Here is a 23478-nt window from a genome sequence, read left to right on the forward strand (position 1 = left end):
GCCCAGTGACGTCGGCCCCTCCAGCCAAGAAGAGGGAGGCGGCCGCCACTGCGGTGCAAGAACCAAGACAACAACCTGCTGCAGAAAATCGCCAGCAGCCTCCGCAACTGAAGAGAGTGCCCTGGTACTTTGTCGTCCTTCGGGGCGGCGGAGGGGCTGGGGTGCCGACCGAAGAAGTGGAGTCTGCACTGCACGAGGCCGGCCACAAACCGACCAAGTGTTGGCGCATACGCAGCAAGGCAACAGGGCGCCCCACCGGCTTTCACCGAGTGGCTTTTGCTACACCTGAAGAAGCCACTCGACTCCTGGAGGCCGGCCTAGCCACCAAGGGCGCAAAACTCGCAGCTGAACCAGCTCACACCAGACCGCAGCTCCCCAGGGCCTGGGGCCGCACCGAGCTGCAGTCTGATCCGCGCGGCGCAGTGCTGCAGTTGGCAGAAATGTTAACTGCGGTGCTGAGCCGTGCTAGGTACACCACGAGCCAGCCGTGGGCAGAGGGGACTCGTCCCCTCCGCCGGCCTAGCCCCTCTTCCCGTTAAAGGGAGGGGGTCAGCAGCCCACGGTCTAGGAACCTCGCCACACACACAACACACTAGCTAACACAGTAAATAAGTCCAGCCTTTGCCCACGCGCAAATAAAAAAATCAACACGTTTTTAATAACAACATATAAATCAAAACAAACTGAGCAGCCAAGGCCAACTGCTCAGCTTAAATTAATCACCCCCCTTCCCCCCCCCCCCTTTGAATTTAAATTTTAAACTTAAAGGGAGGGCTGGACAACACACGAGTTTAAAGTAGAGTCACCACACGAAATTAAAGTAGATTATACCAGGTCATTTGCAACAAAACACAGCTTCGCAGCTTATTTAGAAAGTCATTCACAAAAAGTCAAAACATAATTCACAATAGGCAAAACAGGAGGTTATGGGTCGGCAGGAAGCCACCTGGTACTCCTAAAGGGTCGCGGAGTTCGATGCCAAGTTGCGGCATTCGGGCCCCGCGGCCCTCATCGGCGATGATGTTATCCCTTTATCAGTCAGACGAGAGTCTGCTGAGGGGGTGCTTCATTAAGCACTGATACTGAGCCTGTCCCCAGGACACCCATTCTTTACCGCGTGCTGGTCGGAGAAGGGTCAGCCTCTCTCTTTGCCTAGCCTGGCGTTCCTAAAAAGGAAGCTCAGGTCAGTGGCCAGTGCGTAAGGTGCTAGGTTCGTTAGCTAGTTAGGACGCGGCGATTCGTACAGACAAACACGCCCGATAGTTTAACCGACACGCCAGTTGTGTGCCCTGCTTTTTTCAAGGTGGGGCACCTACTTGCGATGGCAAGCAGCGACGAGGAGATGGAGGTCGGCACCGCGACGAAGCGCACGTATGAGGGCAGCGACTCAGAGACTGAACACTCTGTTCAGTCTAAAAAACCGTCAGGGCTCCAGCCCACCACAACCGAGGACGACAACAGTGGCTTCACCACTGTTGAGCGTAGAGAACGCATGCGTAATAGCGATGCGTCACAAGCGGTACCGACACCGCAACAACGGACACCAACTGACGAGGCTCCCCGCTACAAACGCGTCCCCTTCGTCGTACGCAACAGCCAGGCAATCGGCAGCTTGGGCCCTGCATTCGCGCGACTCGGCGTCAAAAACCGGATGACGCTGACGAAACGACAAGAAATACGCATCACGTTCGACGGTAAATCCGATCAAGACAAGGCGACCGCGTGGTTCAAGGCCAACGAGGTGCCCTACCACACCTTCTCCCAGCCCAGTGAGCGAGGCGAGAAAGTAGTAATAAAAAACTTGAGTAAATTCACGCCGGTAGACGCGATCACTGAGGAGCTCACCGCGTTTGGTTTTAAAGTAAATTTTATTAAGCAACTTAGTCGGCGGCTCACAGACCGCAACTCAGGACAGGAGGTTTTCGAGCCAACACCGTCATTCGTGGTGTGCGTGGCACCAAGCGCGCACGACATCTACGCCGTAAAACACTTTGTTATGATTCAACCTTAAGATGATCTCAATTATTTACTATTCTAAAACAGGGTGATAGGGGGCTCAAGACTAACAATGAAAGACAGTTCAATATAGAGACTTGATTTAATGTCACGTACTATTATAGAGTTAGCGGTCACCAAATTAGACAATTATCGGGGAGCCTCGCTACCACACCTCGGCAGGTTCCTTACCCACGCTGTGCTGGGTCGCGCTCGCGGCAGGAATTCGACGACGGACTGCGGCGGCCGAGGACCACGGCGCTCCGTGGTTCCGGCGTCACGACTTCAGCCGTCCAGTCGCCGGTGACCAGCAGAAGCCCCTTCTCGACGGTGGCTGTCGTTTTTATTCTTCCGTCCGCGTCCGTGTTGATGTTCCGTGTTGTCCTCTTTTCTCTCGCAGCGGCGGTTGGCCTTCGGCGACTCGCGTCGCTGTTTCGCTGGCGGTGTTGAAACTGCTGACACCTCGTGTTTGACTCAGGGCGAGCCTCGAAGCCGCTTGCCAGAGTGCTCAGAGCGAGTCATAACACTCTCCCCCTGGTTGGATTAAGAGGCTGTCCTCAGCCTAGTTCAAGAGGACACTGGAACTGCATCTTGGAGCGGGAACGTAGGTGTCTTGATGCATCGGCCGCGGACCCGATCTTCCTGTAGGTGCCTTCACGCTCGGAGCGCCGCGTGTCCTTTCTTCTCTCGCGGTCGGTTACGCGGATCGACTCGCATTCCTGACGTGGTGTGACAGCGAGACTTTCTATAGTTGTTATAACATTTCTATTTAGTATTCTGAGAATACCGATTTGTGATTACATTGATTTTTTTTTTATACAACCGATATAACATAACAAGACACAAATTAATATAATCAACGTGTTAACAACTTGATACATGTGAGTTGTATTATAAATATATCAATACAATTCATATGAACATACTCTGACTATATGTGTGGTAACCAGATTATTTTTATTTTTTTTTTTTCGTAATTTTACTCTATCATTTATTTATTTATTTATCCAATGTTACATTCACAGCAACACTCAAAGTGAGTCTAAATGTTGTGCACGACATACAAGACAACTACTACATACAAAATATATAAAATAAGGTGAAATAAATTATAAATACAAAAACAAAATTAAGACAAACTTATAACAAAATATACAAATTACAATACAAACCGCTTGGACAACAAAATATACAGACACATTGATAAAGGAATGATAATAATTATATCATCTAAAAGGAACATATCTTTGACACAAATGGAATATAAAATTAAGTTTTGTATGGAGACATAAAAACAATTTCCATATAATTATGTTTTTATTTTATATATATATACATACATATCCTTTTCTTTCATATATCTAATTAATAACATTACCCTACTATCTATAGCATATGTCATCCTCCTATATTATAAGCTGTAAGTTATAATTTATTGTATTAACTATTACTAATATCATAATTTATTTTATTAAACTACTCCTCATATCCGAAATCTCAGTAAGTTATTGACATGGACACTTATCTACAATATTTATACCATTATTTTATTTTACAAAAACGGGTCTACCCTTAACTCTTGTCCACTGTAGCGCTACATAACGTGAACTCCCGGGAGTGAAAATTGGTACCATGGCGAGGGAATTTTATAGGATAAGGATTTATTAACTATTTTACTATTTTACCTGCACCTATATAGGTGCTTTTTTCTTCATATATACTTGTACCTTGGCTGCTGGTTGGAACGGGTTTGCGGCCGTCTTGTTGTATTCTTATACTTACCTACTCTTATATATATATATATTTTTCCGAATACACACACGCTTAAGTACAAAAGCTAGGCATATTGTTACTGACGACACTGACTGCAAACATGCTGAGTATGAATAGATGCCAAATTCCCTGAAAGAACTCCATGATTGGCTCCTCCCCCTGTAATAAAACACATGCCATAAGGTTCATACATACTCTACTATGCTATATCAGTACCCTATTTATTTGTCTTGCCTTACTGTCTCATTGTTATCGTTATTCTTATTACTAGGCCGAGCATTATCACTCTGATAACAGTACGAATTGTCGGTTTATGTATGCTCGCTTTAAATGACGTGTTGACACTGTGTCGTTGATCATTTTATTACCTTTCTTCATTCTCAACACTACTGTCGCTGGCCCCAACACCTTGACAACCTGGAAAGGACCTATGTATTTAAATGATAGCGACTTATGCCGAGCTTTACGTCGAAGCCAAACGGAATCACCTTCCTTGTATGTATTGACTTTAAATTTCTTATTAAAATTGGTTTCCTGTGTTTTTTGACTGTGCATGATATTTATTTTTGCCTGCTCTCTATCACTACGCAAGTGTTTTTCCCAATCTACCGGCCGACGTGGAAATTTCCCAAGCACAGCGTGTGATGGTTGCATGGCCTCAACCCCGTGTACAAGGAAAAAGGGTGTGTATTTACTGCTGGAATTTACTGTCGTGTTATAATTAAAAATTATGTATTGGAGATATTCATCCCATCCGCGGGGGTCTTCAGCTGCCCATATTGTCAGCTGTTCTCCAATTACACGGTTAATAGATTCCACCAATCCATTACAACAGGGATTGAAACTTGTTGTCTGGAGCTTCTTGATCTGCAGTTTTTGTAAAAGTTTTGTTACTAACTCGTTATTAAATTACGTTCCTCTGTCCGTCAGCAGCCTGTCTGGACATCCAAAACGTAGAATAACGTCCTTGATAAATTCTGCACAAGTCTCGGCGTCGATTCTTGGTACTGCCTTAGCAACTACAAATCTTGACGCATATTCTGTCATAACAAGAATATACTTGTTCCCATTCCTGGTACAAGTAAGTGGACCTTTGGCATCCAGTGCCCACTGTTTAAATATTGGTAGCGGTTCAATTGGTTGCAACTGACCCGATGGTTTTTCACGCCCTTGTTTAGCTCTTTGACAAATTTCACATGATTTGACATAATTTTGTACGTCCTTACTCATTGTATCCCAATAATATGCCTGGCGTATTTTTGCAATTGTCTTAAATATGCCGAAATGGCTGCCTCCTAAAAGTGCATCATGGTGGGCTTGTATAATTTCCCGTTGAAAATTTTTAGGGACTAATGTCAGTTGAATTTCTCCTCCCGGTGTATTTAATTTATAATATATTTCCCCATTATTTTTCATTCCATAACGCCGAGCTAATTTGATGTATTTTCCCTCCGCATGTTCCGGGTCTGTAAGGGCTACTTTTAATTTTTGAATATGAGGGTCTTCACTGTATTCTCCTTGGAAGGGTGATGTGTTTACAATGTCGTTCACTGAAAATAGTAAATCTTCATCTCGTTCAATACCTATATCGTACCTGGAGTTCAACACTACTGTTTCGAATACTTGTTTATTATGTTTGTTATGTTTGAGCAGCACTATTGTGTGAGTAGGCATTTTAGTTTCGAATGTTTTTTCTTGACCTGTTTCTATATCAATTATCTTAATATTTATCTGATAAATTTCCACGGCTGCGTGTAATATAGGCTCACTTAATACCTCGTCCTTACTCATGTTTATTAGTATAATTTTTTCTTTGTTCAATATAGGGCTACCCAGGTTTTCGTAAAATGTTTTGTAATCACTCCAGTTTTTGTGGATGTGTTTAGCAATGGTTGTTTGTATTTCACTTTCCTTATTTTCTTCCGGAAATATTGCGTCAGCAAGAGAGTGAAAAATGGAATTACCTCGAGCGTGACATGCTCTTACTATATATTCCTTGTTTCCTACGCGCTTATTTATGTATTGCTCATCTGTCGTCGGCACACGTGATAGAGCGTCTGGAATTTTATTGTTCGCAACTTTCACTATTTTTGCTTCGAAGTCGAACTCAGCAACTGATGTGGCAAATTTTTGTATTCGCGTATTGTGTTCCGCCATGCTTCTTAAGTATCTCAAGCTAGCATGGTCTGTCTCAATAATAAAATGTCTGCCATATAAATATTGCTTAAACAGATGGCAGAAATATTTTATGGCGCCTAATTCTCATTCTGTTGTTGACCAACGAGTTTCATTGGATGTCAGTTTCCTTGATGCGTAAGCTATAATGTGACGGTTTCCGCGTTCATCCTTTTGCATTAAGGTTGCACCTATTGCCGTTTGTGATGCGTCACATGCTAAAATTGTTTCTCGGTTTTCAACAAATTTTTCTAGTAGTGGTACTTCCGAGACTGCCTGTTTTAACTGTTGGAAAGCAGTTTGCTGTTTTACCCCCCAATGGAGGTTCGTTTGTTTTTTTTGTAAGCTCTATTAATGGTTCTGCCACTGTTGCGTAGTTTTTTATGTATCTCCTTAAGTATGAAGTCATGCCCAGAAATGACCGTAACTGCTTAATGTTTTTTGGTTGTGTCATACGGTTTATGGCTTCCACCTTGTCTGTATCTGGTTTTATTCCATTCGGTGTTATACAATGTCCCAATATTTTTATTTCATCCTGTGCAAATTTGCACTTTGCAGGGTTGACTTTTACGTGAAACTGCCGTAACCTGTTAAATACATCCTGTAAATTTTGTAGATGTTCCTCGAATGAGTCTCCCATAACAAAAATGTCGTCCGCGTATGCTATCACAGAGTGCCACCTCAGTGGTCCTAATAAAATATCAATAAACTCTTGAAAATAACCTGGTGAGTTTGAAAGTCCCATTGGCATTCTATTGTAGTGGTATAACCCTATTTTGTCAATAGTGAAAGCTAACTTATGTCTGTCTTCCTTCCTTACGGGTATAGCGTAAAATCCTGAAAATAGGTCCAGTGATGTTATGTATCGCGAGTTCTGTAACGTCTGTAATATATCGTCCGTTCGTGGTGAAGGATATGACATTGTCTTGACGTAGTTATTTAAGAGACGAAAGTCTGTTAAGAAGCGTATTCCTCCGTTCTTCTTCTGTATCACCAGTGATGGTGCTGCGTACGCACTGTCCGACCTCTCGATAATTCCGGCTGCCTCCATTTGCTGCACCTGTGCCATTAAAGCTTCTCTAACTTTTGGCGCGATTCTGTATGGTCTTGTGTGGATCGGTTTGTCTGTTGTCAGTTCGATTTTTATTTGATAATTTTTAGTTTCTGTGATATCTTGTATTTTAAATGCAAAGCGATCTTCGTTTTCTTTAATAAGTCGTCGTAACTTTGCTTGTTCCTGCTGAGATAACTTTTTATTTATTCCTTCATATGGTGACTTCGCTTGTTCGTCCTGCATTTCCTCTACTTTACGAGTACATTCTTGAATCGAACCTACATATGTTTGGAAGTTTTCATTTATCATTTCTATTTGAATCATTTTCTGGGATTTTGCTGTTTCCATGACAATTATACCTTCTTTCATAAATGGGACCACATTGTAATTTTGTAGAAAGTCACACCCAAGTATTATATCTAAACTTAAATGTTCGATTACCAGGAATGTATGTGTGTATGAATATCCTTGTATACTAAATTTTAATTTCACCTGGTGTGTCGGAGTCGGGAGTGATTCTGTGGCTCCCACAAGTGTGATTTTTTCCTTCAATGGTTCTAGTGGTTGGTTGGTGACGATAGTAGACGCAATGCAACTGCGCGTACTTCCTGTGTCTATTAACGCAATTCTAGTGGCCTCTCCTATCTTGACAGCGACCTTGGGCGTTCTTCGTGTCTTGTTATTTTTTTCCCGCATGTGGTCAGCTGATTCTCTTCCTTCCTCGTCACGACCTTGTTTGTCAGCGACGCCACCACCCTGCTTACTCTGCATTTGTAGCGGTGCACGCGCGCCTGCTGTCGCCGCGTCATCAAGTTTGCTGCGATACTTCCTGTGTGTATTGTTCTCTCTCCACGGCAAGTTGGGTTGTTTATTTTGCAAACCAAACTTACGTTGAAATTCCTTGAACCTTTCTGACACATTTGTGTGCCACTCAAAATCTTGATTGGTAAATAATGGGCATTTATCTAAATGATGTCCTGTGTAAAAACACATTGCGCATGTATCCTGGAATTTGTTTGGTCCTCTTACCTGTGCTACTTTCTTAAATCTGTCGTTCTCTGTTACATTTATTCCGACTTCTTGTTCTGTGTCTCGGTTATAAGATCCTATTTGCGCTTGACCATTAATTTCTTGACCTTCCTTATCCTTTGACTTTCTCCTTGTTGCACATTCACAGTGTTGTTTCTCTTGTGCTATTGACGTTCTTGAAATTTTTATTTCACACCTTGGCTCTTCGTGTTCTTTTCTTTTAGGCATCTTTTTAATAATTGCTCTATATTGGTTTCTATACAGCGAAATGCATTTATTATCAGGCATAGCATTTCGCTTGCTAACTTCGGCGTAACTACTTTTTATTCTTGATTGATTTCCGTTTATTTTTTTCTGCTTTGGGAGCGCGGGAATCACTGTTTTCACTCCCTGCAATATTCGTTTTTTGAATGTTGCTCATACGACCTGTTCTTATTTCTGTATTGCCAGTTATCCATGTTTATGTCTCTGCTCTTGCTCCTATCATCTTCATTGTTATTCCTACATTGTCTGTCTTCGTACTGTCTTCGTTCATTGAACGTTCTCCCATTCAAACCTTCATGTCTCTTTTCAGTTCTTCGTATATTCTCAGCTTTGTCATAATTCGCACGCTGCTCTCTTCTATGACTGTTATTTTGGCTCGGCGACTGCCTGTAATGTGTCTGTCGCATAAAGTTTTGAGCATGCTGACACTGTGCGCAACTATTACTAAGAGCATACTGTGGAGGTTTGCTTCTATATCCCGATCTATTGTTTATAAATGTTCTGTCCCTGTATCTTACTTCCCTTGGCCCGTACTGTGGTTTTCTTGTTTTTTCGTGGGTGTCTTGTTGCTGTATGTTGTGTTTCGTGCTAGCGTTGTTGACTGTTAGACTACGTATTTCTTCTTTTAAATAACTTATTTCCTTTTCTAATGATTCTGTATTAAGTGTTGTGTTTTCAATGTTGGCTTTGTACCTACTATTTCCTATTTCTATTTTTCTCAAGCATGATTTCATGTCATCTAACGTATGAATGTTTTGCAAAAGCAACTTGTCCACGACAGATGGTAAAAGTGACTTCCACAAAATGTCCAAAATCTCTTCATCCTTCATATCTGCCTTATAGCGTTTTGCTAGGTACACTATATTTTCTACATGCAAGAGACTGCTTTCGTCTGTCTGTTGTCTTCGAGAGAGCAATTCTTGTCTGCGTCTATTAATTTTGTCTGGCGGCGTAAACAAGTCTTTTAATATTTCGACCGTCTGTTGCCACGTCCTGTTTGAGTCCTGTACTGTCTGTAAGTTTTCATACGCCCTCTTGGCTGTACCTCGTAGATATAGTCCTAACCGCTGTAGTCGGTCCTGGTCTGTCCATCCGTTGATTTCTCCAATTGTATTGTAATTGTGTAGGAACTCTTCTATATCTTCGAACGCTTTGCCTTCGAATGTACCTATAGGTATTTGTGACTCTAGGAAAACTTTAATTGGTTGCTGTGCCATGTTATTATCGTATGTGTGTGTTTCCATGTGTTTGTCCTTTATGTCTACAGTGATCCTACCGTTATCTTTCCCAGTTGACTTTCCTGAATCTATCTGGTTAAGAACGTCGTCATACTCTATGTCAGTGTTTTGTGTTGGTTCTACTCCTTGTGAAACAAGTTTACTGAGGAATGCTCGAGTAATACGTCTCCCTGTGTGATCCAACTGTTGTACCACCTCTGGATTAGTGGTAACAAGCTGCTGTGCTCGTGCGACTAACGAGTTAAAATCCTGTGTGGCATTTTTGTTTGTATCCTGACTCAGCCGTACTTGCGAGGCGCTAGCCTTGGAGCCGGGGCTTGCTGACAGTGTTTCAAACAATCGCTTGGCTGCACTTTTAATAGGTCGTGGTCCCTCGTCATTCGCCATATATTAACATTATTAACAAATTACACTCTTAATACTAGAGTTAGTATAAGCAAAGCAGCATAAAAGAGGTTAGTTTGCATGCAAATTTTATATAAGCACTATGTCTATTTAATAGGTGTGATAGGTCTGGCTACACCCGAAAAACAAAATATGACAGAAAAGGGTGGGTGGTGGGGTGATAAACTCGTAGCTCGCAGCAAGAGGTGGGAAACTTAAGGCGCCTCCACCATTGTTATGATTCAACCTTAAGATGATCTCAATTATTTACTATTCTAAGACAGGGTGATAGGGGGCTCAAGACTAACAATGAAAGACAGTTCAATATAGAGACTTGATTTAATGTCACGTACTATTATAGAGTTAGCGGTCACCAAATTAGACAATTATCGGGGAGCCTCGCTACCACACCTCGGCAGGTTCCTTACCCACGCTGTGCTGGGTCGCGCTCGCGGCAGGAATTCGACGACGGACTGCGGCGGCCGAGGACCACGGCGCTCCGTGGTTCCGGCGTCACGACTTCAGCCGTCCAGTCGCCGGTGACCAGCAGAAGCCCCTTCTCGACGGTGGCTGTCGTTTTTATTCTTCCGTCCGCGTCCGTGTTGATGTTCCGTGTTGTCCTCTTTTCTCTCGCAGCGGCGGTCGGCCTTCGGCGACTCGCGTCGCTGTTTCGCTGGCGGTGCTGAAACTGCTGACACCTCGTGTTTGACTCAGGGCGAGCCTCGAAGCCGCTTGCCAGAGTGCTCAGAGCGAGTCATAACAACTTGTACTATACAAGTGGAATAAAGATCGAGCGGTACACGACCCGCGCGGAGGACGTCCCGCTTTGTAAGAGGTGTAGTTCCTTCGGACACACCACAAAGAACTGCGCGGAGGTTCCGAAATGCATTAGGTGCGCGGGTTTGCATCCCCGCAGCGAATGTCCCGTCCCAGAGGAGGCACCAAAGGTGTGCTCGAACTGCAGGGAAACAGGCCACACCGCGGCCTGGCGACAGTGCCCAGCTTTCCTGAAAATAGTTGAGTCTAGGCGACAGGCCGCCGCGGAACAGGCAGCACAGAAAGCTGCGCGCACAGCCCCGCGAGCGCAGCCGGCCGCACCGACGCGGGACAGTTTCCCCCCTCCCCCCGCTCCCACCAGAGAACACGTGCACCGTACTACAACAACAACAACAACAGAGCGCAGTCCGCGAAGCGCGCCGATTCCGGGAAGCGCACGGCCCAGCGAGCAGGCCAGCCAACCGGGCATAACTCAATCACAGGCAGTAGCTTCCACGTCATACGCGGCAGCGACGTCCGGCGAACGCGCACCACGGCGCTCGGCGGAGCAAATTGTGCAGGCTCGCGTAGAAAAAAGTCAACACAGAACAGAAACCGCGCCAGAAGCACAGCCAACAAATAATATCACTAGCCTCGCGGAACTCGCAGAGATCTTGCGCATGTGCGATTATTGGAATTTAGTGAAGGCACTCGAGCCGTTTTACGCGCGCATCCGCTCCACCGAGAGCATAAAATACCGCCAAACCATTTTATTGGAAGCACTCGCGACAGTGCTCCAGTAAATGGCAGTAAATATGGGGAAAACACTACAACTCCTAAACTTTAATGCATGTGGTCTCCGCCTTTTGTCTTACGAGTTGGAACAGTGCCTTGTAATATATGGGATTGATGTGGCATTCATTACTGAGACTCACCTATCACCGCACCATCGATTTAATATTTGTGGTTACACCACTTACCGCACTGACCGCGCCACTCGTGGGGGCGGCACAGCCATATTAATTAAACACGGGATTTATCACCATCCGATAGAAATAACTGGCTTAGAGCACCTAGAGGCCACCAGCATAAATATTCGTAATAAAAATGCGCATGTCTGCATGTCGGCAGTTTATAAACCCCCAGATAAGCCACTACTTTCTAGGGATTTAAATTAATTAATTAATCCACAGCAACACTTTTTCATCGCAGGCGATTTAAACAGCAAAAACGAAGACTGGGTATGCAAAAATACTAACCCAGCAGGCAGAAAATGATTAGATCATTCGGTAGCAAATAATTACGAAATTTTTGCTCCAGGCTCGCCAACTTGCTATCCAACGAATGGTGGCATGCCTGACATATTAGATATAGCTCTTACAAACATACCAGGTGCGCAGGTTATTTCAGAAAAATTAGATGAGCTTGACTCAGACCATTTTCCGGTGCTAATTCAATTAACTTTTAATGCTCAATTTTGCGCAGCGATATTTAGCCGCACTTTTGGTATTCCCGACTGGGACAAATTTCGCGAAGACCTGGAATTAACTTTTACATAAACTCCAGCGATAGACACAGCAGATGAACTCGAAACTCACGTAAAACTTTTCACCGACACAATTACAGACGTGCGCAAAAAACACACAAAAATCGTGAATAAAAGAGAATTTACGCGAATAAATTACCCAGATGTAGACATGCTAATCGTTTTAAAACGGCAGGCGCGCAACACTTATCAACGAACGAGAACACCGCAAGCTAGGACTGAATACAATCGCCTTAAAGCTCAAGTCTCGCGAAAACTTAAAGATTTAAAAATAGAAAAATACGGAAACTTAATAACAGAGTGCGCAACTCAACCTCGGCAAATGTGGCGGCTCACAAGCAATTTACGAGGGAAAAATGAATTTATCTCCACACCTACCATTGTCACAAACGCGGGCATTAAATATGACGCGATAGATAAAGCAAATGCTATAGCAGACATTTTTGAAAAACAATTTTCACCAAACGAGGACATAAACGAGCCTCAGTTTACTAGGACCACGACAGTAGCTGTTAATAACTATTTACAAATCGTTCCACATGCCGAGCCGGAACTCGTAACAATTAAAGAGCTCTTAGAAGCTATTCACTCGCGACCAAAAAATAAAGCAGGCGGACCTGACGGAATAAATTTTGATACTTTAAAGAAATTATCATTTCAGGCTATACAATACTTTCTTAAAATAATAAATGCTATTTTTATTCTTAAATCCTACCCATCGTCATGGAAACTAGCTAAAGTTATCACCATTCCGAAACCGGGAAAAAATGCGTCACTACCACAAAACAGGCGACCTATTAGCCTCCTAAATAGCATGAGTAAAATTTTCGAAAAAATTTTACTCAAACGTCTTCAACACCATTCGGACGAACACGAAGTCATTCCAGATAACCAATTTGGTTTTAGAAGGGGCCACTCTACCTCTCACCCCCTAATTAAGCTCATTGAAGAGGCCACTGACGGTTTTAATTCACGAGCGAAATTTACTGTCGCAACTATGCTAGACGCGGAAAAAGCTTTCGACAAAGTTGGATACCTGGCTTAATTCAAAAATTAATTACATTTAACTTTCCAGACACGTATATTCATCTGGTGGCCCACTATTTATGGCGTCGAAAATTTTTTGTATTAATAGAGGGGGCGAAAACATCCACTCGGGAGCTGACAGCAGGTGTGCCGCAGGGGTCCCCACTCTCACCCTTTTTCTATAATGTTTACACAGCCGACATCCCGCGGGAACATGCCCACGTGCAATTATATGCAGACGACACTGCAATAATATATCAATCCCCGAATTTGAAGTTTGCTTTAACCAAAGTTCAGAGGCAGCTTACCTCACTCGAACAATGGTACACTCGCTGGCGCATTAAAATAAATGGAGCCAAGTCCACAACTATAATTTTAACTAAAAAATACACCGCCCCCGACCGCGAATTAAAATTTTTTAATCAAGCCATACCATTTGTTAAATCGGCTAGATATTTAGGTTTAACTCTAGATACCAGGCTCACCTGGAAAGTTCACACCACTAAGGTGACACAGTTTGCGCGAGGCACTTTGCGCAGCCTATACTCAATGTTTAAGGCCCCCCAATTTCCTAGAAAGAAAAAATTACAGCTGTATTTACAAATAGTTCGCCCTCAATTATTATATGCTTGCGAAATCTGGGGCTATGCAGCAAAATGCCATATCGATAAAGTACAGGTCACTCAAAATAAATTTCTTAGAGCCATTGCAGATTGCGGCTGGTACACCAGCACACTAGAAGTACACCAGCTACTCAAAGTAGAGTATGTAGAGGAATAAGTATATAAAACGGCAAAACAGGTCTTTTTATGGCCAGCTCCCTGAACATGCCAATACTTATATGAATTCACTTACGGACTACGACCCAGCTGCACAGCGACAGTTTAAAAAACCGCGACTTGCCTAAGCCAGGTTATACTAGAATCCACACATCCCATGTACGCAGGGCAATTTAGCAAACATAGCAGACGTTTCTCTCTGGCCCCGATGTGCCTGTCTACGTCCTGCGGTGCAAATAATCAACATTGGACTAGCCAATGATTGACATGCCCAGGACTCGTAAATATTGCGTCAACACTACTTTTGGCCCAGCGGGGCTCTATTTTATTGCGTCAACACTACCTTTGACCCAGCGGGGCTCTAATTATAAACCAGCGACAACTCGACCGCAGGCCCAAATTCCTTTAATTACCAAATCTTTCCTTCCCCCACCTCCTCCACTAGTCCTTGCTAGTTGTTTTCCCCAGCCATTATTAATTAATTCATTAATGTAACTTTTCATTTTCTTGCTAATTCGAAATGGTCCGAAGCGTGCAGGTGTAGGCTTTGACCCACGTAGAGGTTCACTGCCTGTGTGTTAGGGCTGACTCCCTATGCCTGAAGGGCGAGACCCGCCTGGCAGGCTTCACCTCCAGTGCCGGCCGCGTTTCGGAAGGCATGGGTTTTTGAATTGCACCAAAAAAAAAAAAAAAAAAAAAAAACACTGGACGAGGGCATCTCTCTGCTCGAACAACAATAGAATAGGATGACATTCATTTACTAATTTCAGTCTCTATTTTTCAGGTTTAGACGACAACAGCCTTGGGGCTAGCTACAGCAATACTGGTTTAGCCTAACTTTGACCGAACTATATTGGAACGCAATAGTTCGGTCCTTAAGGCGGCCAGGTGTTTACTAATCTATGTAATTTCTCCTACACATCGGTAAACTTACACGATGATATGCCTGCTTGGTCAGCCGGGTATGTGCGGCCTTGGAGCTATACACTACACTCACACAACGAAATTAATTAGGCCATTTTTGCGCACACTCCACACGCCTCTAAATACAGACATCACGACACTCTCATGCATCAGTTAGCCAACTAACTGAGGGGAAAGGGTGACCTCCCCCCGCCTGACACCTACACTATTAAAAATAGAGCCAAGCAACATGCGACAGCTATTTTACTTCTTCTGGACCGTGAGCCACCTTTAATCTTAAAATCGCACACATCGCGCCCCGCCGACGTTTCCAATGATTCGATCAAAGTGACGGGGTTGCACTATTTATATTGGCGACCACATAGCGAGTTATGGGAACGTAATAGTTCCCTGTATCGCTGTCACACGCTCCCGGCCGAGCATATGAGGAAACGGCGTCCCCAGGACAGTCACACTCCATCTCCGGACGTGTTCACACCGCGCGGAGTCTACAGTTTACAGTTAAAATTTACACTGCCTATACAATTTAAAAATGGTCCGAAGCACGCAGGTGTAGGTTTTGGCTCCCGGGAGTTCCACTGCCTGTGCTGTTAGGGCTGACTCCCTATGTCTGAAGGGTGAGACCCGCCTGGCCGGCTTCACCTCCAGTGCCGGCCGCGTTTCGGAAGGCATGGGATTTTGAATAAACAAGCAAAATTCCATCAACTTATCATCTCCTAATAAATATCTTTCCCTTCCCCGGGGTACGTACGTAAAATTTTACAGCCGCACCACTACAACACGCGCGACAATGGGTACACGTCGTTTGTCCTAAAATCGTTTGTCCTAAAGCGTTTATCCTAATTTCGTTTGTCCTAAAAATTAGGACAAACGCCTTTAGGACAAACGACGTTAGGACAAACGACTTTAGGACAAACGACTTTAGGACAAACGAAATTTAGGACAAACGACGGAACAGCTTCAAAATATTTTTACTCTGAGTTTTAGGACAAACGACTTTAGGACAAACGACTTTGGACAAACGACTTTAGGACAAACGACTTTAGGACAAACGACTTTCCGCACCCCCTACTGTAGTGTGTCTACATAGATAGTCTGTACAAATGACAGTAAATATGCATGAAATCGGCTCCAGCTTCAAAAGGCTTAAAATATATATTCAGGAAATAGATCCGCATCAGCTTAGTAAGCTGTAAAAATTCAAGTTCCAAACTCACCTGGAAGTATTTTTAAAGAAAGGTTGAAACTTTCAAGGAATAAGCAGTAAAACTTGTGTTTCCAAATGTAAACAATTAACGTATGAAGTTTTGTACGATGGATGGAGCTGTAGAAACATGTGTGCTCATGGGTGTGACGTGTGACATTCAATATCTAAAATTTTTTTACCTGTATTATCAACACCTCCCTAGGTTGTTTTAATACGCATTTTGCATGCTGGTTTGGTTAGGTTAGGTATCTACAACTTATTTTAAATGCAGTCATACTTAACCAAACAATACTAGCAGGTATGATGTATATATTAAACTAACCTAAGGTGGGTGGTTTGTAATAGTGGTGAAATAAAAGTAATTTCTAATTTTGTAATTTCCCTTTTAGGGTTGGAGTATTATTCCAATTGTTCGGTCGTAAGTTTCCACCCTGCAATTTTTTACTTATAATTAATAGTGCTACTTAACGATTTAACCCATTTATCTATGTCGGAACTAACAATTACTGCGTGTAGGCTAATATATGTGGAAACGTAAATACTGCTTATTTTTAGTGATTTTCAAACTTAAAAAAATATACTGCCAGATGAGTTTGCAACTTGAAATTTTTACAGCTTTCTACCTCCTGAATATATTTTTAAGCAGTTTTTGAAGCTGGAGCAGATTCCATGCATATTTATGCAAATGGCCATGTCCATGTACATGCTGCAAATGGTTTTTTTGTTATGCTTCAAAAAATATTTCTTAGGAAAAATCTTATTCAGGATGTTCAGGAACACATATTTAGGCAATCATACCAACCCACATGCAAATTAACATGATATTGCATTGCACAGATAGTAATTACTGAATATATGTGCTTAACTGTATTTTATTAACATATGGCGATTTTCACTGGATATCTGTGTGAATGTTAAGTTGAACATTTGGTAAAAAGGGCAGTATTCAAAATTTGCATACTCTCCCGTAGGATTTAAGAATAGATTTTCCTGAGAATACAATACTTGTTTTTTCACAAAACATTAATAACTTGTATTCAATTCCATTCTGTTGCTTGTATTTATTTACTTTTTTCCCTCTAGAATGGATGAGAATCCCAGGAAAAGGTGCAAAGCTATTTCATCCATATCTAAGAGACATTTGTGAAGAATAGTAAATCACACAACAAACAATTAAAGTTTGTATTCAGAATTTCATGATCTGAGTAATACAAGTACTGCATTAGACTCAGAAAATAATGTACCATGTTTGAGAACAGCACCTGAAATTCAAGTTCATAATAAAGCGGAAGTCAGAGGAAATAATAAAATTTGCAGTTCATTGAAGAATGCGAGGTTGCCTATTCCATCTGGAGTAAGATGAAATGTCAGTAGTGATGTGCAATCAAACTTTGATTCAGATTCTGACATAGAAAGTATCTGTGAAAGTATTGCTGAAAACAATTTAAAGGAACAGTCTTCTGGTTCAGATTTAAGGAAGGATTTACCTTTTTGGGCTGTTGATCACAACATACTACACAAAGCATTGTCTTCTTTATTAAAAATAATTAAGAAACACACATCAGGTTGTTAAATTCCTAAAGATGCTCGTACACTGTTGCTTGATCCTAGAACTATATCATTATCAGAAATCAAATGCTTCCAGGTGAATATCTTCATTTTGGCTTAGAAATAGCTTGCAAAAGAATTCTACAAGAACATGATGTGCGACTAGATGTTTTAAAGGACAGTTTAGAGTTATTGGTAAATACTGATGGATTGCCATTAGCAAAATCTTCTACCAGTTGCTTATGGCCTATTCTGTGTTCATTGTCTGCAATCAGCGATGTGTTTATTGTCGGTGTATACATGGGTATGAAAAACCATCACCTACTGTTTTTCTGCAGCAGTTTGTCAATGAAGCTATTTCTGTACTAAAGAATGGTATTGATTTTAATAAGCATGTTAGTGTTACTTTGCATGCACTTATATGTGATGCACCTGCGAAAACTTTGCTGTGCATAAATATGTTCAAATTAAATAGCACAAATGTGTATTAAAAATATATAGCCTATATATATATTTTTTAAATATGCCATGCAGATAGCTCGAGATTGAGAGGTCTCATCTGAAAATTTTTGGTTCAGACATTGGTATCTGTCGATTCAAATTTTCTGCAAATGTGGGTAATCTCACCAATATGATTATGAAAAACACTTTTTACATAAAACATATAATATTGTACTACCATATATTTTTTTTTTTTTTCAATTTCCGACTCATTATAAACAGATACTGCGCTACACAGATACTATGTACTGAACTTAGGTACTTGTGTGTAGTAATCCATCAATGATAGTGACGATTTTCACGAAAATGATGTTGCGGAATTTCAGTTGAATATCCAAATCCTTGGGTACGTCGGGATCCTGGGTGGTTTCCATGATATGTTTTTTTTTTCTAGGACAACAACGTCTCTTGTTTGGGTTCTGTGTGCTGGGTTTGCGTGTAAATTAATTTTATGTCAGTCATGATTTATTGTAACTTTCTAAATAATTTTTTTTTGCAGAATGATGTGTGTTTTTTTTTTGTTTTTCTGTGGAAGACAATTTGTTGCAATGGCATGTATCCACAATAACTAGCATTCTTGGAGTTAAATGCCTTTGTCAACTTTTTCAGGTACAGTTTCTTGGTGGTATTGGTGGACAGGGCATTTTTTCATGTGTCAACGCAGTGCTCAGGAGATTGATGACAAATTCTGCCGCATCCCAATACAGCTGGAGTGGGTTCAAAGGAAAGAAAACATTTATAAATTTAAGGCTGTCGCAAGTTGTGCTACGTAAGTGTTTTGTTAAAGATAAGACTATTTACATTAATGTTTTTTGAAAAAGTATTGCACCATATTTGTGTGCAACAATTCAATAGTAAATTTTACAAGGTATTCTTAAAAATATTGTACTTAAACTAAATTATTAATTTTTGAAAGTTATCAGTAACTTAACACCTTCTTATAAAATTGTTATAAAATAATTTTTCCCATGTTTTGTATGTTTTACAATATTGTTGACTGTGAGCCAAGGCCTTATGTTGGAGTAAATACGGTATTTAAACATTTCTGCAGTATAGTGGGTAGATGGCAACAATAAGTTGATACGCATAAAAACGTTTGCCAACATGAAAAAGAAAATTACAGCACTATAATTTAAAAATGGTATAATAACGATTATTACATTTTTTGCAAAATATTTTCCTTTTTTTTTTTGTTTTTTTTTTTTTTTGTGGAGGTGGTGGCATCGTATCTATCTGTGTCTGTTCCAATGACATTTGATGGTACCACTTCTTTTGCTATGCAAAATTTACTGAATGCAACAATAATTGTGGTTTTATTATTTTTTCCCAGATGTTGTACGGTTACATGTGCCAGGGGCTACTGAAACTGAAGTGTCAGAGCAGATACAAGCTTGGTTGAAGCATGCCAAAACAAGACTTGTCAGAACATCACAGTAAGATTATATTTAAAAACCCATATATTATCATCATCATCAGCGCCACCTGAAAATGGTAAAACTTGCCAGTGTGGGTGTGAAAATAAGCAAAAACATTGCAAAAAATCGGTGTAAAAGCTGAATAAGCTTTCGCTATAGCGAAGATGAGCCCACGGTGCATTCATTATTTACGAACTTTTTCCTACACAATCTATGGGAAAATGGTGGTGCCGATGATAATTATTGTTATAGCGGATTTTATGTTATAGACCGTACTCGCTACGACAGACTTTTACTGTATGTGTTTCCAAGTTCTATTATTTACTTACCACGACAATAAATTGACAATTTATGATTATAGTGCTTCTGCTTGGATAGTATAACATTGGTTCCACGTTAAAGCAGTGCACTGGGATTACGCAGGGAATGTGGGAAATGTACAGGAAATTAAAAGGACACCTTTGCTGGACACCCTGAATGTAGCTTACAAAGCATATGGAATGAATAACTTACTTTTCAGCTGCACTTGTACTAGAAATGGCCATTTTACTCTGCAACAGCACAAGCTATCACAAAATATTCTTGTCACAGTAGGGAGTTCCAGGGCCACCAAGTGCTCCACGATGAATTCCGTAGATAATTAAAACTTTACAGTTAGTTATTTTGGTAGCCATTTTGAAATACAAAATAATTGCAATCCAGGGGACAATCAGAATCCCTTGCATAGTGTACAAAATAAAGCTTTTGTGAAACGTTTCTGTCCATCTGTAAGATCTAGTGAATGACTAAAAGGAAGTATCTAGATTAGAGTTACACTCAAAATAGGACTGGCGTTGTTACTGTAGGAAGCATGGAACCTTTTTTATACTGAGGAGAAATAATATTGACATAGATGACCGAAAAAATAATTTAAAGTGGGCATCTGCGAGAACTCAAATTTTTGAGCCGAGTCACGCTTGAATTAAAAACTGCAGCTTGAAATAGCCAAGGCTAAAAAAAAACTGAACTTATGAGTTTTTATTTGTACCATAATAAGCACAACTGTTTAGTAATGCTGCATTTTATTTATTGTAAATTTTGTATTAAAATAAGCTCCATTTAAAACTCATGAGCTTTCTGGAAAACTTGCTCGAACTCAGCTTCAGTTCAAAAACCTGTACTTGCAGATCCCTAATTTAAAGTAAAATATTATCTTGTGTCTAATCCTTCATGGTATCGGCACATAGTATCGCCAGAATTGGCCCATAAGAATCTGTAGTAATGGAATTGATAAAAAGTTGTATCAGTCCAGCCCTACTGTTTTGTTAGGGACCAAGAAAAAATAAGTAAAAATCGGGAGAAATGTAAAAGGAGGGAAGTGTTTGAAATTTTTTTATTCTTACTATGGTGGAAACAAGCAAATACACACAACACCAAATAAAAAAGAGAAGATTACGTTTTTACTATAACAATTATCTCACATGGTGAAAACATTAAATCCACCCAAACTTGCAGTAATTCACAATTAATGTTTATTTAAAGTTGAAGATTAAAATTTTGGTTATTGAAGAAAGGATGTGAATGTTGAGCAATTAAAACGTCCACTATTAATGGTGAGATTTTATCACACAATTCTTATTTCTGACTTTGTGTATAATCGCTTGTTAATATTGATTTAATTTCAGAAATTTTATAGTAAACATTTGTTCTAAAATAACACGGCTACAGAACATAAAAGGTTAAAAAAAACTTTTCAGATGTGATGTTTGGAAATTCAGTGCTGCCAATCGTCTTTCTGCAATATTTCTTATGTGGTAAACCGAAAATTGCCGAACATGCATGAAGTCGCCATATTTACAAGAATTTTATATGTTGCTTTTAAAGTTATGTTAGTGGAACCACCGTAGTACAATATTTATTTAATTAAAACTCCACTATACAACTTAATTTTTAAGCATTATTCATTAAAGTTCAAAAGGGAGAGATAAAATATCAACTTAATTTTCACGTTCACGTCACCAAAGATTTGTTTACAATGGGTAAAGAACCTGCCATGACCTCAAAACATGCAATCACGTATAATAAGTAAAGTTTACTCTATTCGCTTTCAACTTTTATTGTTCCATCACAACTTTTCTAACGATTTTCTATTAAATACAGCACTGTTACAACGTAAATTGAAGGAAACACTTTCTTTTAACACGGGAAAATAATACATTAATACTGTAGGGAAAATGACGGTGCAAGAGAAAAAATACGTTAATCACGGGAATTCGTTGATCCCGGGTTCGTACAAATGAGGTTCTATTGTACTTTATCAATTTTTCAGGCTAGCCACAGGGATAGGTACATCCAGCATATCAAATAAGAGAGCATATTTTTTGAAAAGTTTTTGGAACTGTTTCACTTTGTGTACTGAAGGAAATGTGATGGGCCGCTCTGTCTCTAGTAATGATCATAACAATGCAAGCTGCTAACAGCTAGGGTTTTCTTTTCAAAAGTTGGATTTCAAAAAGTCTTTCCAGTGGTGAACGGACTATACTTTTAATAAAGCAAAAAATCCACTGTAAGTAGGGTTACCAGACACTGACAACAAAAAAGGAGGACATTCACCTCGCAAAAGGAGGACATTTCACTAAAAAGGAGGACAATATATATATATATATTTTTAAAAAGCCATGAATTAACTACAATGGAGTAAGATATTTTACAATGTTTTGGCATTTAATACAGTTTCAGTATAAAGAATCAAACAAACTACGCATAGGCCTATACAGCATATTAAAAACACGTGATTCTGCATGTGCTGCTACCTGTCAAACTGTCATAGAACTACTGACTATTGGGGTGACTCTGCGGACAGCGCATTAGCGCGCACCGCGCGCTTTACACAGAGTGTAACTGCAGGAATGATCTTACTTTATAAAAAAGCCGGACATTTTGGAGCATTAAGGAAAATCCGGCCGGACGCAAAAAAATACATAAAAAGGAGCACAAGTCCTCCTTTTGCCGGACGTCTGGTAACCCTAACTGTAAGCAAGTACATATTATGTTTAACACTGCAGTGTTTTGCAACAATAAGGAATAAATAACTTTTTAACTGTGAATAAGTGTGTATCATTTGCTCACTACAAAAGAGTGGTTGGCTTTTCCTACCACTGTCTTATTTTTTTTAAATGTCATAAAATAATTATTTAAAATGTTTGGTAATTAACAGATGGAATTATGGTAATTCAGAGACTAAACATGTTTTTATTTCCAATCTTCCAGCATTTCATATACGCATTTTGGTGTTATGAAATGCACTCATTCAGGTTTTGAAATGTTCACTACAAATGTTGACCCAACACAAATCGTGATGGTGTTGTTTTAACACTACATTTTTTTATATATATAGCCTTTGCATTACTAATAATGGTATTTTCTTTTTTCAGGAAGTTGCCAGTTTCTGACCAGTGTTGAAAAAAGAAGCATAAGAACTTAAGTGAACTACTTTGTAATGAATTTTACCAGGACATGAATTATTGTGCCAAATGAATGTTTAAAAATACCTTGCATATAATATTTTGATACTCTACTTTGAAAACTATAAAATACTTTGTAGAAATATTGCAGAATTAAACTTTTACTTACATTTATTAAAAGGTTTTGTTTTTTAACTGTCTTAATGCAACACTAATGTCTTGATTCAAAGCTACTACGCCTAACCAAAATACTTACCAGACCAGTCTCCAGCTGCGAACGAGTCTACTCAAAACTCGGTCCAATCTTCAGCGTGACCGACTCTGGCTTTTGTGATCTCGACTTGAAGGTCCTCCGGAGTCAACACAGACACATTGTTAACTTCGAGGATAATGTTGCGAACATGGTGCAAACCTTGTCTGT

General features: G+C 40.5%; 1 long non-coding RNA gene across 1 annotated transcript; it reads left to right on the forward strand.

Annotated features, from left to right (window-relative positions):
* The first annotated feature begins 18762 nt into the window (after window positions 1-18762).
* Window positions 18763-23202, forward strand: LOC134529682 (uncharacterized). The gene is made up of 3 exons (XR_010074663.1): window positions 18763-18968; window positions 19530-19632; window positions 23028-23202. It is a non-coding gene; the product is annotated as an uncharacterized LOC134529682 (long non-coding RNA).
* Window positions 23203-23478: the final 276 nt, after the last annotated feature.

The sequence above is a fragment of the Bacillus rossius genome, chromosome 1, assembly GCF_032445375.1.
Source record: "Bacillus rossius redtenbacheri isolate Brsri chromosome 1, Brsri_v3, whole genome shotgun sequence".
Lineage (NCBI taxonomy): Eukaryota > Metazoa > Arthropoda > Insecta > Phasmatodea > Bacillidae > Bacillus > Bacillus rossius.